This window comes from Empidonax traillii, unplaced genomic scaffold, assembly GCF_003031625.1.
Source record: "Empidonax traillii isolate 1590-97213 ecotype Southwest subspecies unplaced genomic scaffold, ASM303162v1 scaffold9:size3134949, whole genome shotgun sequence".
Taxonomy (NCBI): Eukaryota; Metazoa; Chordata; class Aves; order Passeriformes; family Tyrannidae; genus Empidonax; species Empidonax traillii.
In genome coordinates this window covers 1,220,741-1,237,716 of record NW_020955202.1, presented here as the reverse complement: position 1 = coordinate 1,237,716, position 16,976 = coordinate 1,220,741, and the positions used below count along the sequence as shown (strand labels likewise).

General features: G+C 37.4%; 1 protein-coding gene across 2 annotated transcripts in view; it reads left to right on the top strand.

Annotated features, from left to right (window-relative positions):
* Positions 1 to 1,395: 1,395 nt before the first annotated feature.
* SGCG (sarcoglycan gamma) overlaps positions 1,396 to 16,976 on the top strand; it is a 101,877-nt gene continuing 86,296 nt past the window's right edge. For both annotated transcript variants that reach the window (XM_027884287.1, XM_027884270.1), the window contains exon 1: positions 1,396 to 1,563. The gene's annotated coding sequence lies outside the window, so the exon portion shown is untranslated. The remainder of the gene's footprint in view (positions 1,564 to 16,976) is intronic.

The window sequence follows — 16,976 nt, the reverse complement described above, 5'->3', positions numbered from 1 at the left end:
TGTCATCTTCCACTTGAGGGACACTAAACATTCATGGGCAGTTGAATTCAGCAGCATGAACTTAGTCCTTTCCCATGAGTAAATACTTTAAGCTCTGAATCTACATGACCATACATGGTTCAAATTGGATCGACTAAAAGTTAAAGCTCAGTTCGGTTCTCCAAGGACTAGGATGATATCAACTCTGTAGGAAATATTGCTTTTACACCTAGCCCTGGGTGTTCAGAGCCCACTTTTCTACACTGGCTGTAAAGGCTAGTTCAGTATGGAGAGCTTGAATCCAACTCTCCACTCCCCATGTGGGATGGCATGATTTGCTAGAAAAAGACAACATATACTTTACAATTCTTACAGAAAAAGTTTCTGGACAGTGTAATTTCTATCCCATACAGAACCAATACCCCTACCTCATTTCAGCCAAGTACTGTGTCTGTTCTGTTCAGATGCACTAGTTCTTTCAAACTGTGGCTTGTTCTTTTCATCACAGAGTTCCTTCTTGTCCAGCAATTCCTGCAGTGCTTATTTCTTACTTTTCCAATGCTTTAATTTATGCCTATTTACCCTATATAAAATCTCTTTAAAGTTAAAATCACTTTCTCAATAACTCCTTTTTCTAAACTCTGGGAGAAGGCAGACAAAATTCTCCATACCCATCATCTCGGTTTCACATGTATTTCCTGCCAAGTACAGTAAATTTTTTGGCTTACTCAAACACCTTATCTTCTCATTTTCCAAAACCCTGCTCTTGACCACTCACAGGAAACATTTTCCTCTTTGCTGCCCGACAGCCCTTTCCTACTTCTCTCTTCAGATATCCCACTGGTATTCACTTCTTTCTGCATTTCTGAACACCTTTCTTGTAAAATTTGTCATTAAAAAAAAAAAAAAAAGGTCTTTATCATTCATCTTCCCGATCTCCACGTCACCTTTCTTCTCCGTCACGGCCAGTTTCCCCCTTTACCTCCCGCACCGGCCGCCGCCAACGATCCCAAACTCCATCCCCAGCACCGGGCGCAAGCGCCCTCTGCGAGAGCGCCAAGCGGGATAACGGCGCCCTCCAGAGGTTCTGGCTGCGCCCTGTCCTGCCCTATCCTGCCCTGCCCGACCCAAAAGCCAGGCAGACAGAGCTCAGCCTTGGCGCAGAGGCACTCGCAGGAACACCCTGCAATTCCCATGGCAAGGCAGCGGCGCGGGCGGCGCGGCTGCTCCCCGTCCGCTGTGTCCGCTTGGTGGCTGGGGCGGAGAATGGGAGGGCGCAGCTCTCCTCCCGCCCTCTGCTCAGCTTCTTCTCCTGCTCCTCCTCCCCCCTCCCGCACTCTGTTCCTCCTTCCCTCCCTCCGTTCCTCCTTCCCTCCCTCCGTTCCTCCTTCCCTCCCTGCCGCGCCGGCGAGACCGCGAGAGCGGCGCCCGCCCCGCCGCCCCGCCGGGGCGAGTGAAGGAGGCGCAGCCCTCGGGGAAGCAGCTGGATGAAGGCGTGTGCCTCCGGGCGGGCTCGGCAGCCCCTCGGGCATGAAGGGGACCGCGGGGACTCTGCCCTGCCCTGCAGCCGAGCGGGGACATCAGGTAACAGCCCCGCACGCCTGCCCGGACTGGCCCGGCACGCCTCGAGTGCCGGGAGAGGGCAAGCATCATCTGGAAAGTTTTCCTCCCGCTGCTGGCCGAGCGGCGAGGGGTGGAGAAGGAAGGCAGGAGGCAGCCCTCTGCGTAGGGTTGCACGTCGGTTTGCTCGGCGAGAACCGCTTCGTGCTCCGGCACCTCAGCCGGGTCCCTGAGGCTGCGCTGCTCCCGGCAGGGGTGCGGCGGGGAGGGCTGGGAGGCGGCGCTGGCATCCCGCTGCCCCAGCGGCTCGGAAGCCGTGTCAGCGGCAGGCAGAAAGTTTCCAGCGGGGTGAGGGGCAGGAAGGAGGGGAAGAGGATCGCCGCGGGAGGTGAGCGCGGGGAAGGAGGCGCAGCCTCTCGCCTGTGCCGTGGGCAGTGAATGCCGCGCCTTCCCCTCGCGGCGCAAGAGCCAGCAGTTGGCTGAACTTGTGTCACTCGAGTGTTTCGTTGGTGTTTGTTGCAGAGAAGCAGGATTAAGTATCAGTAGAGGTGTAATGTCGGCATCTTTAATGGCTACATTTTACTCCTCTGTGAAATTTGTTTACTTCGTTGTGTCAGCTTAGGTATCTTTAGGAAAAACAAACAACGAGGTTCTACCAGAAAGAGATGCACAGCAGTGCACCTGAGACTTAAGTATGGTTGTTTTCTTGTATGGCGTAACTGTAAATACAACTATTATTCTTTTTGAATCATACTTTTGGGGGGCTTTTTTTTTTTTTTTGTACTGAACATTTGTGGATTAAGCGTAAAACTTCTAATAAAATACGTGGATTATCATTAACACTGTTGGAGATTAAATCCCACTTTAAATGTTTCACAATTATTTTCTTCCCCCTTTGCTCATAAGGGCAGTAAGTCAGATTCATATAGTTTGCTAAGTTCTTCTGAAATCATTTAAGGAATAAAAAATGAACAGAGTGCCACACAGAGGTTGAAGGTACCTTTGCTACAGAGTGAAAAAAACAACATTGAACCACCTTAAAGAAAAACAACTAATAAAAGAATAGTACCTTCAGTAGTCCCCTTCCTTAGCAGCCTGAACAAACAAGTATACACTGCAAACTGTCCTGAGAGTGAAAAGACTTAAGCCATTTCAACTAAAGCAGTTTTTCATTATAGAGAATGTTCTCCACTAACTCCCTTGGTTAATGAGAGATATTCTACCTTAATTATCAGCTACAGTTCTGTTTTACTTCCAGATTTTCATTAGATCAGAAAAGTATGCATAGCTTTTTCGTTTGGGGGGTTGTTGTTCTTGGGGTTTTTTTTTGTTTTGTTTGTTTAATGCTACAACAAATTTGGTGCCAAATTTAGGGGAGCATTCAAAAGTCAGCTAGATTTAGCAATATAACTGCAGATAATGCCTATAATTGTTGGACATTGAAAAGGCACTGTACTTAAGGTGATTTTCAGGCTGGGACTTTTCTTAATAAGCACATAGACCTTCTTAAGGAATATAACTATCACAGTTAATGACCCAGTGCAGCTCTAAGACTGCTTTATGTATGGTCATGTTTTTATTCATGGACTTTTATATTGTATTAAGCTGAGAGAGGGCTAAGGAAATAAAAGCACAGGCATGTATAAAACTTGAAATGCTTCCCACTTTTCTTTCGTGTGCTTTGTTCATTGGTTGGTGTTTTGCGCCTTTTTTTTTTTTTTCCATTGTCATCTTCAAATATAACATCTCTCTGGGCTTTCATGCAAAAGGCAGATTTTATGAAATATATGAAACAATTTTGAATTGTAAAGTCTTCTGTAGTTCTTACTTTCCTAAAAAGATAAGATATGACTAGGGAACTATCATTTTTCTGACAGCATGACAGTTAAAACTTGGTTTGCATAGTAGCAAGCCTGTGTAGTGCTTTAAAAGCAAATGTCATTCTGAACTGTCATTAGTTAACTTTTCAACTTTTTTTAATGAAAATGAATGTACTGCTTATAAAATCACTGCTAGAATGTAACTAAAAGGTAAGAATGAATTAATGTAGTGATGTTGGGTCTTATTTAAGATATTGGATATAGTTTTAATATGTGCATGCCTCTGGATTTAGTGCTCAGTTCTGTAAAGGGGTATTTGAGTTAATTTTATTCATATCGGGATCTCAGTTAAACTCACAGAAGTCCTATTGATGCAACAGTGCTACAACAGAGATGGAATATGGAATTTCTCTTTCTTAGAATATACTAAAGCAAAATGCTTTGTTTGATAAACTTTAGGTTCTGATAACACGTCCAAATTTTATGTGGCTATTACTATCAAAAGCTGAGCTTGTGCTAGAAGTCAGGAGCTTAAATCTAACTGTGTGTTGAGCAAATGTTCTTTTTACAGCGTGTGAAATCCTAAGCAATGAAAATGGCCAGGTGAAGAGCAAGGGAGGCATGTAAAGTGGCATTAAGGTGTGGAAGTGTGGGAAGTTAGTCGCCAGCTTTTGAAGATAATGTACAGCTAGGGCATTTTGGGTAAAGGCATACCTGGAGAAACAGTTGAGGTATCTGCTTTTACCTGAAAACTGTAGCTGCTCTACAGTTTTTTTCTTGCAGTTCTGTTTGCAGACTTTGCACTGCTGTATTTAAAGGCTTCTCTTGACCCGTGATAGAAAATTTGTTCCTTCATTGTTAAACTCATCTGGTGTGGTTGAAGTAGATAGAATCATGGTGAAACAAGTTAACTGTGTGTAGTGTATCTACAGAAGCAGGAAACTGATACAAAATGGAATACTGACCAAAGAAAATTCCATCCTATTTAGAAGTTCAGTGCCCAGACACTGAGGAGTACATACTATAAATTTATAGAAAGTGAAGGATAGCTTTTGAGAAAGGATCCCTTCTGGTCACCACAAACACGTAGTATTTCTGCAGAATGAGCTGAATAGGCTTTAACTTTGCATGCTCATTCTGGATGTTTTTCCCTGTCATCTGTTACATCTCCACTCAGTTTCCTCTCAACTGAAAGACTGCTCATTATTTAATTTTTGCTTTCTTTGTCACCTTTTTTAGACCTCTGGTAGTTAGTATTTTCTACTGAATTCCTTTAATTTCTTCTGTGTTCCTTAGATAGAGAGTGCTCTAAAAAAAAAAAATACAACTGTAACTTTACCAACAAGTAAACCGTAAAGATTAGCTTACAGTTCAAGGTAATGCATTGTCTTTTATGCTAAGGTATTATATTGCTGATCACTTTTAGCTCATGGTAACTTTCACCACCAAAATACCAGAATAGCTACATGTTATTTGCCCTCATCCTTTATTTTCTTAGTTGATTATTCTTATGTAAACTGTTTACCTTCTTTAATTATATCTTAATTTTCTCCTGGATCATGTTATCAGTTTAATATGATTATTGTTGAGTTTTATTCCTGTATACCAAAATTTCTAGCTCTGGCTTCTAGATCTCCTGGGCCTAATGTAATGCTCAAATATAACTATACTCTTATAGTTTTTTTCAATTATTGATGAAGTGATAAACAATATTTACCAGCCCCTTTTAAGCAAGCTTTTCAGTTTGTCAGTGTATTGGTAATAATGAGTCTCTTAATATGGTATTGTAACCTATTTTCTTAATTTAAACCAATACAATGGGTTTCAGTCCATAGGTACTATGTGAGTGTATAAATATGGATATTATTGTCTTTTGTAAACTATTATGATGTTCAAAGCAGGAGTAGTATGTATTTCATCACAGCTTTAAAGGAAAGAAAGTGCTCTTTAGCCTTCTAATTTCGAAGCTCTTTTTAATGCAATGCTTTTCACTGAGCAAACAAATACCTTTTTCTGAATGTCAGGTCAAAATACTCCTGGGCAGTGTACTTTGTATCGTGTATACTATTTGTAAATAAAATGCTGTACAAAAACCTTTTGAAAATTAACAGGGTAATATAAGTGCTAGTTTTACTTCTTAGTTTCTGACAATTATCTATAGTAAGTGACTTTAGTCAGCAAATAATGGGGAATAGTATGTCAGATTATTGGACTGTTTGTTTAACTGCTATGCTTTAGATAATTTCTAAAGGTCAGGCAAGTTTAACATTTGTATGCATTTTTGATGACAGCAGAGAAAAACTTATTCTCTGTTAGGGGTGTATGGCCATGAAAGTATTAACAAGCTTTTCACAATTTGCCATTATGTTAATTTTGATGTTAAACTTATCTGTTTTCTACTAATATGTGGAGGTTTAAATTTAACAGAGTGATTCTGAACATCTATTTTTTTTTTCCACTTCAGTGAAGAGACTCACTGTGATGTTGCAAATTAATATATTTGTCAATACTGCTATTAAGTCACATATCAGCCTCTGAAACTGAAGAATTAATTTTGGAAACAGCAACATATGTTAGTAATACACAAGTACCCAAATAATTTCCTTATTTGTGGTTGTGCGTTAAGCATTCACTATTTCTGAGTATTTATTTTTAACAATTCTGAAAAATTCCTAATATCAAGCCTCTATAAACCTGGAGAGACAGCTTCTATTTGTTTACTAAGAATTAACTATGGAATTTAGATTTTATATATTGAACAACATTGCTGTCTATTATTATTAAAAATACTGTAAAAACATACGTTGAAGAAAAATAGATAGCTTTTGGAATAGGAGTTATGAGCAAAATGTTTCAAGATTCATTGTACAATGTGTTCTGAAAACCCCAATATTAAATTATAAAATTACAAAAGGGTGTATACACAAGTTTTTTCTAAACCAAGCATTTTATTTGATTTCAGAAACAAGGAATTTTTTTACACAACTATCTGTCAGTTTTCCCAAAATATTTATTTTTTAATGAGGAATTGTAAATTAGTGCACAACATTATTAGAGAAAAATGTTGTATGTGAAAATTCATAACACAGTACTGTTTCCCTGGCTTTATTTCTTTAGACACAGAACTTCTTCAGGCAGTGAGGTTTTTTGCTAGGCGGTTTGGAGACACCCATATTTATATATATATACGTTTCACAGAGGTGCACATGCACATAAATAAAAAGTACTCAGTCTTTTCCTGGTGCTGATTTCAAAGCCTCAAAGTATTTAAATCAAACATCATTGGATGACCTGTGTTCTTCATGGACCTAGAAGGAAGTCAAGAGGTCTTCTCAGAATCTTTTAAGGAATGTGATGAGCTCACTTTCAGCAGTGGCATCTTCTTCCCTTAGTTCGCTGACTGGCTAATGCAGGGTCCTCCCAGAAGTCACAGAGTTGGAGAATGGTTAGGGTTGGAAGGGACCTTAAAGATCATCAAGTTTCATCCCACTGCCATAGGCAGGGATGTCTTCCACTGGACCAGATTGTTCAAAGTCCCATCCAACCTGGCCTTGGCTACCATCATCCCAAAAGAGTAGGGATCATATAATAGCCTATATATTATTGGGGATAATCATATTAGTAGTTAGGGATAGCTATCTGCATAGGTGTATGTGCAAATATATGCAGGTGTTTGCATTTCAGCAACTTATGTGGAAATTGCTGTGACTGTGCTGTCAATATAATTCTGTTAGAAACAGCAAGCACAGTACTCTGGGTAGATGTGTGTGCTGTCTTTACTTTCAGTTACTGACATAGTTTTCGTGAGCTGCACCAGCACAGATAGCCTTCTACAGCAGTCTAATTAAATTATCTTGTCAATTATGTTTTTTTAAGAATATTAAATGTTTCAAGAACATTCATAGTTTTCTTCTTCTTCAGTCTGTGTGGAGAAAGTTACAGCTTTAAATTTAGATGGTGTGGATCCCTTGTTAGACCTTTGAACTTGATAGTCATGATATCGTGATACTACTTCATTTAAAATACCAATAAAAAAGGCCAAAAATACCCCTGTGCTTTGGGGTATAAGTACGCTGTCTCATGGTTTCTTTTTCAAGGGTGGAATTACCATGACATTTCAGTCAAGTTTTGCAACAATTTACCCAAGATGTCACTAAGGAACTTCCCTGTTCCAAAAGATTGTTTCAGGTTAAGCATTGTAGACATGCTTCAGTTCTTGATGCAACTGATCATAGCTTTGAAAGCTATGGCAATATTACAGGTCTTTATTGATTCTAATACAAGAGGATACATTAAAAATTAAAGATGCAATCAAATATACTGCATTTTAAGGGGTACAGTTGGATTCATGTTTACTATTGAGCATTGCATGTTTAGGATAACAGCAAACTTGAGGGTCCTGAAATCTCGAATTCTCACTCCTCAAAGGAAAAGCAAAGTCAACTTTGCTCAGATCAGCAATGAAAACTGTGCCTGTCCTCCATCAAAAATAACAGGGCTTCAAGGAAAATGTATACCTTTATGAGAAAAGGTATTTTTTATCTACTTAAATAATACCCTTTTTTAACCATATGCTTTTGTCTTAACAGCACATTTGACTGATGGCTGAGAGCAATAACAGTCTCATCAGGCCTGCCATTTTAGAGCAAGTCATTATACTACTTCTGAAGTGTCTGCAGTAACCCATCAACATGGGTTATTGGGCTCTTAATACTGCATAATTAGGATATATGTATGATTCTGCTCTTCGTCCAGCTAGCACCTTGCATTCCTAATCCCTGTTCAGAGACCTTTATCATAAGAATAGGGATAGATTGTATTTTTTTAAACACCAGTATTTCAACAATACAGAAAGTATGTATAGATCGTTGCTTTCTTATTCCCGTAAGTGAAGATTAGTCTTAAATCTGAGACAAATGAAATTTCTGTGCTAAAAGAAAATATCTCCCCCTTTCCTTAAGTATGGTGGTGTGTATCTCTGTTGTCTTTTAGTAAACCTAATGATTGCCAAACTGTTCTCACTCTTGGAATTTTCTTGTGGTAATCTATTTAAGATACAGAGGGTTATCTTTTATCTGGGATTTTTACTGTCATTATACAATGTCTCTTACCCAACACTTACTGAATTTTTTGGAATATCTTGAAATCATGGGTAAATTCTGGCAATTCTTATCTGGATCTGTATTCAGAATTTCTTTTTCATGTCTGAATCATAGGTTAACTTGCAGCCAGTTCAATCAGTAACCCAAACGAAGCATCACTTGTTACAGTTTGCTCAGCTGAGCCCAAAAATATGCTAATAACAAATCCATGCAGTTCTCCATTCCAACAAAAAATGTAAGTGTGCCTACACATGCCAGTAAATTCTTGTCTCGGGTTGCTTATATACTTGGCATCTGTGTCTGCACGTATGTCTTTGAGCATGCCAGACCTTTATCTATGATGAATGCAAAACTGATTAAAGACATTGCATTGTCAGATAATTATTTTTGGACATGCATGATGATTCGTGTGTTTTCTTTAATCCTATCGTAAAGCTGATGAACAAGTGCAGGAAATCTTTCTCATTTTTCCAGCCCATGTTTGCAGCACATATTTGCTGCATCCACTCTTGGCTGACAGGCTTACTTTAAAGTCCATGCCTATCCAGAAATCAACTCCTCATGCAAATATCTGAGAGTTGAGGCCATCTGTGAAATCTGCTTTTCATCTATCCATCATTAGGGTTTATTGATTGTACTGTCATTTTCAGGTATAATCTCTGATCAGGGTCAGTCTCTTTCCCATGAGTACTGTGGCTTCCAGCTCACTGTGTAAATGATGAGTATGGACTCAAAGAGTCATTTTGCACACTGTGCAGAAAATCCTAATTAGCAGCAGAAGTGACTAGACTAAAATTATTTTTATGACTGCATGTAAAATCCTGTTTTCATTTAAATTGCAGCTTCATAAAGTTTTGTAAAATTTAGTCGAACTATAGGAATACAGTTTTGGATGAGTTCACTACAAACTTACCTTACAGCCATGTCTACAATTTGTTTATTTTTCCTGGAAACTGTGTTTTTATTCATGTGGTGAAACATTTTAAAAAATAATACAGTTTTAGTAGTTAGCAGAAGGTTACTCCTTGGCATTTGAATTTGTCTTGGCAGGTTGAGCTACTTTGTGTTTTTTCCATCTCTTCCTTGAGTAAGCAGCAACTGAACTAATATTATTTACAGGGGCTTAGGAATGTACAAATACTCTTGATGTGTCTCCCATATGCAGATTTTTAATATGGATAAAGATCCTCCTGAAACTTCATGTCAAGTATCAAGGTATTTCTTAGCTAGTACAACTGTCTGAACACACACGATCCTTCCTATGAGTTAACTTACGCTGAAGGAACTTCAAATCCAATTACAGCATGTTGAAACCTTTGGGAAGATTCAAAGATTGTCACATACACACAGACACACACACACTGTCTTTGGGATTGATCTGCAACAGTGTTCTTCCTGAGAAATAATCTTCCTGTCAGCTTATTCTTATTTATCAGAGAAACAACATAATCGTCAGTACGCGTATTTGTTAAATACTCTGCTTGTGATTGCAGTTGATAAAAATTTCAGGAAAAGAATTCCAAGACTTCTTTAAAACTAGACAATTGGGGCACAATTCATTTGGCTGAAGATGGGTATCTGGGCCCTATAGTTTTCTATCTGGCCAGTAGCTGTTACTGTAAAAGTACAGGGGTCTCCCACATTTGGTGCCTTCATGTAGATGCCTCAGATGCTCTAAGGGACTCTAATTTCCCAAGCCAAAATGATACCTATTGAACATTTTCAACAGCAAAATATGCATGTATACATTAATTTGATGGATAACAGCTACTGTAAATAAGAGCCACGATTTAAGGGACTACATTGTAAAAAGGTATTTATGTGTATAAACACAAATATATTCCATATATTGGCATTCTTCCCCTCTTTTTACCTGTAATCTTGTAAGTTTGGAATCTGAATTCATCAGGAACTTATTGGTAAAGGCAGTGGTTCAAAGTGGTTTTACTTTATAAAACCCTCCAGTTTCTGGAAATGCATGAAATTCATATGCTGCCCCAGTTGACCCCATTGATTCAAAATTACCAGGTTGTCATTTTGTAGTGCATAAAAATGTAGTGCTAAAAATGGAAAATATGTATGTATGGCAATTAAACCAATGTGCACAGGCAATAATTAATAATTTCTTTCTTAATTCTCTTCAATTCTACAATATTCTCCAAATACGACTATATGAAGTTAACTAAAACCATTAGTGAGAATATTTTTACTACTTTATCTGCTACTGTGAAAAAAGAAGAGAATGTATACCTGACAATAAGCGACTTGTCTGAAGTTGGTTGTAGTAAAAAGCTGTCTGCAATCAGCTGCAACAGACAGACATCACATAAAAGTTGCCCGATCTTGATAAAAATCTCCTGATTTGGAGATACTTGACTTTGAGTAACTCTGTTCATCCTTTTGAATAGCTTATTATTGCAGACATTATTCTAAAGGAGATGCTGGCATGTCTTTTCTTCCTGTTAGTTTTAGATGTAAACTCATTTAGTATTAAGTACATGAATTATGTTTTTGCACAATCTAGGTCTTTAGTGCAATAAAACCCCCATGAGATAAAATTGAGATGCTCCAGGTTTTTGTCACAAGAAAGCTATTGGCACTGCATGAGAAATAGGCACAACTGGTGATATCATCAATAGTCACAGCAGATTAAGGAAACAGGGTGATTTAGAATGGAAAGAAAATATTATCTTTTTTTTTTTCCCCTGCAAAACAGCCTTACACTAGATCATTATTCTCTAGAATCAGTTGACAGGAACAAATGAGAATCTTAAACTGCAACTGAGTGTTGTAATAGCATGAGCACAACTCAGGTATGTAAAAATGTCTGAAAGATACTCAAAGCAGTTTCATTTATCTACTTATACTGGGTATTAAAATCATAATAATTTTCTGATAACAGTTCTGGGAAATGGGATACTATTACAGTATCTGAAATAAGTCTCTTGTAACATGGAAGGAATGGCTTTGTATGTAATGGTTTTTTATGTAATGGAATAGAATCATAAAATGATTTGGATTGGAAGGGACCTTAAAGATCATCTAGTTTCAACCCACTGCCATGGGCAGGGACACCTTCTGCTAGACCACATTGCTCAAAGCCACATTCAACCTGGCCTTGGACACCAGTATATCCCAAAAGACTTAGGGGTCGTGCAGTAGTCTATATATTATTGAAGATAAACATATTAGTACTTAGGGATAGCTATCTGCATAGAGACATGTGCAGACACACACAGGCATTTGAGTTTCAGCAACTAATGTGGAAATTGCTGTGACTGTGCTGCCAGTATAATTCTGTTAGCCACAGCAAGCACAGTGCTCTGGGAAGATGTGTGTCCTGTCTTTACTTTCTGTTACTGACATAGTTTCAGTGTGCTACACCTGGACACTCATAAATGTGACATTATTTGAAGAACAGTCTTGAAACAGTTTATACAGTCATGAGACTAATTAAACAACTGATACAAAATTTTGTATTTCTGAACATGCATTTTTTGCCAATATACTTTAATATTTCATGTTATATATTCTCTATGCTGATAGCTGTATTCAGTAACTGCCTTGTACTGAGAAATGCTTGCATTATTATGAAAAGTTTAATATTAGATCCTAAAACTAAAGTTTGAGCTCTTAGTAGAGCAGCAAAAAATGGAAAAGTTTAAATTTCTTTTTCCTGCGTTACATTTAGTGTTTCATTATAGGTAATGTTTCAAAATAAGTTATGAGGATCAAACGTTTATTGAACGATGATGACTCTATGAAAATTACATTTATCATTCTTGTAAACATCACAGAGTGCTCAGGTGCTGATCCAACAGAAAATATTAAAGTGAAAGTAGTTGAAATGCTTTTGTGTCCAGGGAATAACAGGGTTTTGTAGGTAGATGCAGGACAGCTCACCTCTACAAACTGAGCAAAATAATAACTTCTCTTTCACAATAGTTGAGTCTTACATATTCACTGTTCAGTTGAGAACGGAAGTAATTTTGGTGATACTGCAGGTTAATACTGAGGTGGTAGTTCTGACTTGTTATCTGAGCAGGACAATTTTTATTACTTTACAATTTTTAAGTAGCACTATTAACTTTTTCTAAGCAGTGTTGAAATTTCAGCAATTGTCTCTACTCATTATAAAATCATGTAAATGAACAAGCCTCTGTTCCAAACCCCTTCAGTTCTCAAGGAAAGTGGAAACTTCTCTAAGCTTACAATAACTGGTAGTAGCAATTATTTTTCATCTACCCCTATGGAAAACTGAACATCACACTCCTTTGTGATGGGATGCTCCTATTGCTCTGTGTTCAGGGATAAAAGAAGTAGCTTTTGCTCATGTAATGCTAAAATGGCTGTTATTTTCTTTGACTTCTCTATTATTTTAGTGTCATCTTTTCTTGCTAACTTTAAAGCTTGATTCATAAAAACTGTAAATGTTATTATATTGTCTTCTCATGGGAGTTATAATCAGTCATCATTCTTACCTATGCAACACAGCCATATATAACTTCAGTAATTGGAGGTGCTGATGGCATTGTCAGGTTGTCCTCTCAACCATGTATTTTATTACTGAATTGAAGCATAATTTTCAATTTGTTGACAGCTAGCTATTCTACCAAACACTTAAATAATTTTGAGTTGAATTTCAGATCGTGTCTAGAAATGTACCTTTCTGCCTAGGTGTTTAATCTTCCTGCTTTTCTATTTCTGCCTATTTATCTATATATTATCCTATTTAATTATTTGCAGTTGTTCCTTGCCAGTGTGCTTTACCCCTGTGATCCTTTTGTTTGATTTTCTCATTCTGTTTCTTGGTGGTCTTTTGCATGTTGTTCCTATGTCTTCATGTCTCTTACCTGTTATAAAGCGATCTTGCCGCTTCTCTTTAGTATAGATGACTTTTCCTTTCTATTCATTACCTGAGAATAAGCCAACTGAATTTTGAAAGTCCAGTGAAAAGCTGTCTGGCCTCATTTCATAGCAAAATTCTGTAGTGAGCTCCAATAACTGGAAAGAGAAACTGCAGAGGAAGTTTTGATCAACCTAGAGAAAGATTTTTCAGGAAGCAGTTCCAGGCGGTCATCATGGATTAGTTAAAAGTAAAATGCAGGTAAAACATTGTTATAAGAGTTTTCTTGAGCTTTCATTTACTGAGGAGTCTATAGTGTTGTCAGTGTAGCTAATAGTACATAGTCTTTCTCATCACAACTGTCACAAGTGAATGATTGTCTGTCTCACTGAGAGTTCTTTGGGCTTTTACCATTATAGAAGTGTCTGTTCAGACAAGAGAACATTTTACTTACTAGTGCTTCTTCCCAGAATTAAACAAATATAATTAAAGCTGTGGTACTGGTGACTTACTGTTCTTGAATAGTTCAGTTTTGTCTGTGGACATTTTGTACCATTAGAAGTGTCTTAGAATATTTGCCCTACATTTTGTTAGTAAATTTAATATAGATTTTCTGTAAATACAGTAATTTACACTAAATACGTATGCTAATGAGAAGTTGTATTTGTCTAATTTTATAATAAAATCATAATGTTCTAACTTCTGTAAATAATGGACTAAATAGGGCCCAACTTTCCAAGTGGATAAATCTCATAGCTTATTTAGTGATAGGAGACATCTCATGCCATGTAACCTTTTGTTCACTGGCAGAAGGTATTGTTTAGGAGTGTCAAACTATATTGCAATCATGTAAGAATCCAATTATCTTTTTTAAATTTTTCCTACCTTTTTTTTTTATGACCAGCAATGTGGAAATTTTAGTGAGAATTCACAGACTTCAGCAGAGAGATGGCAGAATGAACATTTTTATAACTGGAGTAAAAGGCATTGTGTTTTATAACAAGGCCTTCCTATTATCTTGTTTCACTTTCCTAAGGTAGAAAAGTGAAACAGAAACTTCAAGGAACAACCCTCTTTTTGTTATGTGTATATAAAGAAATTGTCTAAATCTATACACATACAATTTTTTGCATTACATTTACAGATTTACTTCTCAGCTAGATTTGCTGATACATTCATGTTGTGTAATATTTCCTGGATCCACAAATCACTTTTTCACATTTATGTCAAACTTGACTTGATAGTAACATTGTCACTGTGTTTTTGTGGCTTAACCATGGAAGCACCTTATCCAAAGTGCTTGGTGCCAAAGCAGCTTAACCTTGCATGTAATTACTAATTAAAAGCAATCCTATCAGGCAATTCAAACAAAAAAACACCGTATCTTTGTTTTCCTTCACAAGCACCAAACAAGGCCACAGTAATTGTACAAGGGGAGAAGATTTACCAAAATGCTCAAGCTTAAGCTTTCCCCCTATATTCCTACAAAGCTGAGAATAAAATCCTAAAAGCAATTTTTAAAAGATCTCTTTTTTTTTTTCCCTCCATTCTAGAAATGCTAGGCTTACTCTGTATTCTCTGTAGACTTCTTGTGTGCTACTCTAAGTAGTTTGGAGTGAGCTGCTGCTGTCAAAAACAATTGATTAGGCCTACTCCTGAACTCTTCCTAAACATCTTTGTGGGAAAATAGAGGAAAAAGGCTGTGGCTCATTCTGTGATGGCTGTCTAGTTCCAGAAACTGGTTTTTTTTCCCTGAAGATTTATGGCATCTCCTTTGACATGAGATTGCATTTGCCACTGTGACAGGAAGTTGAGTGTTCGGTCCTCTGAAAATCAGCCCACTGAAAATGTGCCACCACAGGATAGGTGGACCAGAAGGACTGGTCCGGTATAGTCCCAAGGATCCTGAGAAATAATGGACCAGAAGTGGATTGGCTTACTAGTACTGTTATAGTTAGTTAATCCTTTAGAGTTTGTTAAGCCTGACATTGAAAATTCTCTGGAAAAGAGGGGTGCTGAGAGAAGGCTAAATATGAAGTGGATTATAGTCATGCACTGCTAATGCACTCTTTATGAGAAACTGTAAAAGCAGATATCTCACATATTTTGCATAGGTTCAAAGACAAATTCTGTTGTGGAGTTCATTGAATGTCACAGTGTTGTATCAAATCCCATGTATTTGTAAATACTGGATGTTTGAAATGTTGCTATTAAAATATATAGCACGTGTTTAAAGCACTGTGAATATAGGATACGTACATAGGTAATAATGAACATCATAAACATTAGCAGATGTCAAGGACAGGTTAAAATGCTGTGGAAGTTGTCCTTCTGAGAGGGGAATATGTGATCTTTGCAAATACATCATATATCCAAGCTGTCATCTTGAAAAATTATAGGTCACAACCAAATGAATGTAAATTTCTTCATATTGATGTGTTTTGGCAGACTGTTTTCAGGATTTTTTATTAAGAATTTACATTGTATATATGGGCTATGTTTCTCAAAGTTCTTGAAAGATTTAAAAATAATTTCAATTTACCTACTGCAAATTGAGTAAAAACAAGCTAAATGTAATCTAAATCTGCTTAGATTATAAGAAAGGAAATATTGTTTGTAACATATCAACTTTTTGTATACAACTTATAAAATGCACAAAACCAAATGCAGTCTCGTAATGAAGGCTAACCTTTTCAAAACAATTAGAAAGGTATCTCTTTTCTCAAGGGTAATTATTACTTGGGAATATTTTGGGAGGCATTTACCTGTACTAAATATTACCTACTATGCAACAGGTCTTTAAAATAATTTATGACTTCATGTATAATGTGCATATAGGTAATGTATAATAGACATACACAGTGCAGTGGCTATACATTTTGCAAGTTCAGAATTCTTTCTCCGGAGCAGAAACAAAGGAGTTCTTTTACACAAGAGAATACTGACTTTTATTGAATATAACTTGGAAAAAATACAGATGACTTGGCCATCTTTTTGATCATAGACTAGAGAAAAGGATAGGAAAATGGGAAACCAAATTCAGAAAGCTACTAGCTATGGAAACATACTAATTCATCTTACAAGAGAATGCCTTAGCAGCCAGACTGTAGATTAATATTAGATAGGTTCACTCTCAAGCCAGTCTGTTCATACTGGATCATTGTGCAGCAAAGAATAATAGATTTATACATGACAGAGAATAATAACAGGGGACATTGTAGTATAATCAGAAAAATACTTCAGACAGAAATATGCCCACTGACTATATTTGTTCCCTGAGATGATTAGTGGGGACTGGCTCATGTCCATTTTTCCAAGTCTGAGACTCTTCAGAAAGATAAGTTGCACCCCTGCTGCATATGAGCAGGAATGTACCATGATGTAGCAACTACTCAGAACACTTCGAAGTTCACAATGTAGGGTTTTGTGTTCTTGAACTGCTTACCTCTTGAATGCCTTGTGCTGTTTATATAAGCCATTGGTTTGTGGTAATTGCCTTGATGTGATGTTGCTTCATCACTGGTGAAACTGAGATCCTAGAGTGTTTATTTAGGTTTATCCTGTCTTAGGGAAAACAACTTCACGAGCTAATGTGAAATGTTGTCATTTGGCATCTGTGATGATGTTGTACTGCAAGGTATGAAAGAAACTGCTGTCTTGCCAAGGATT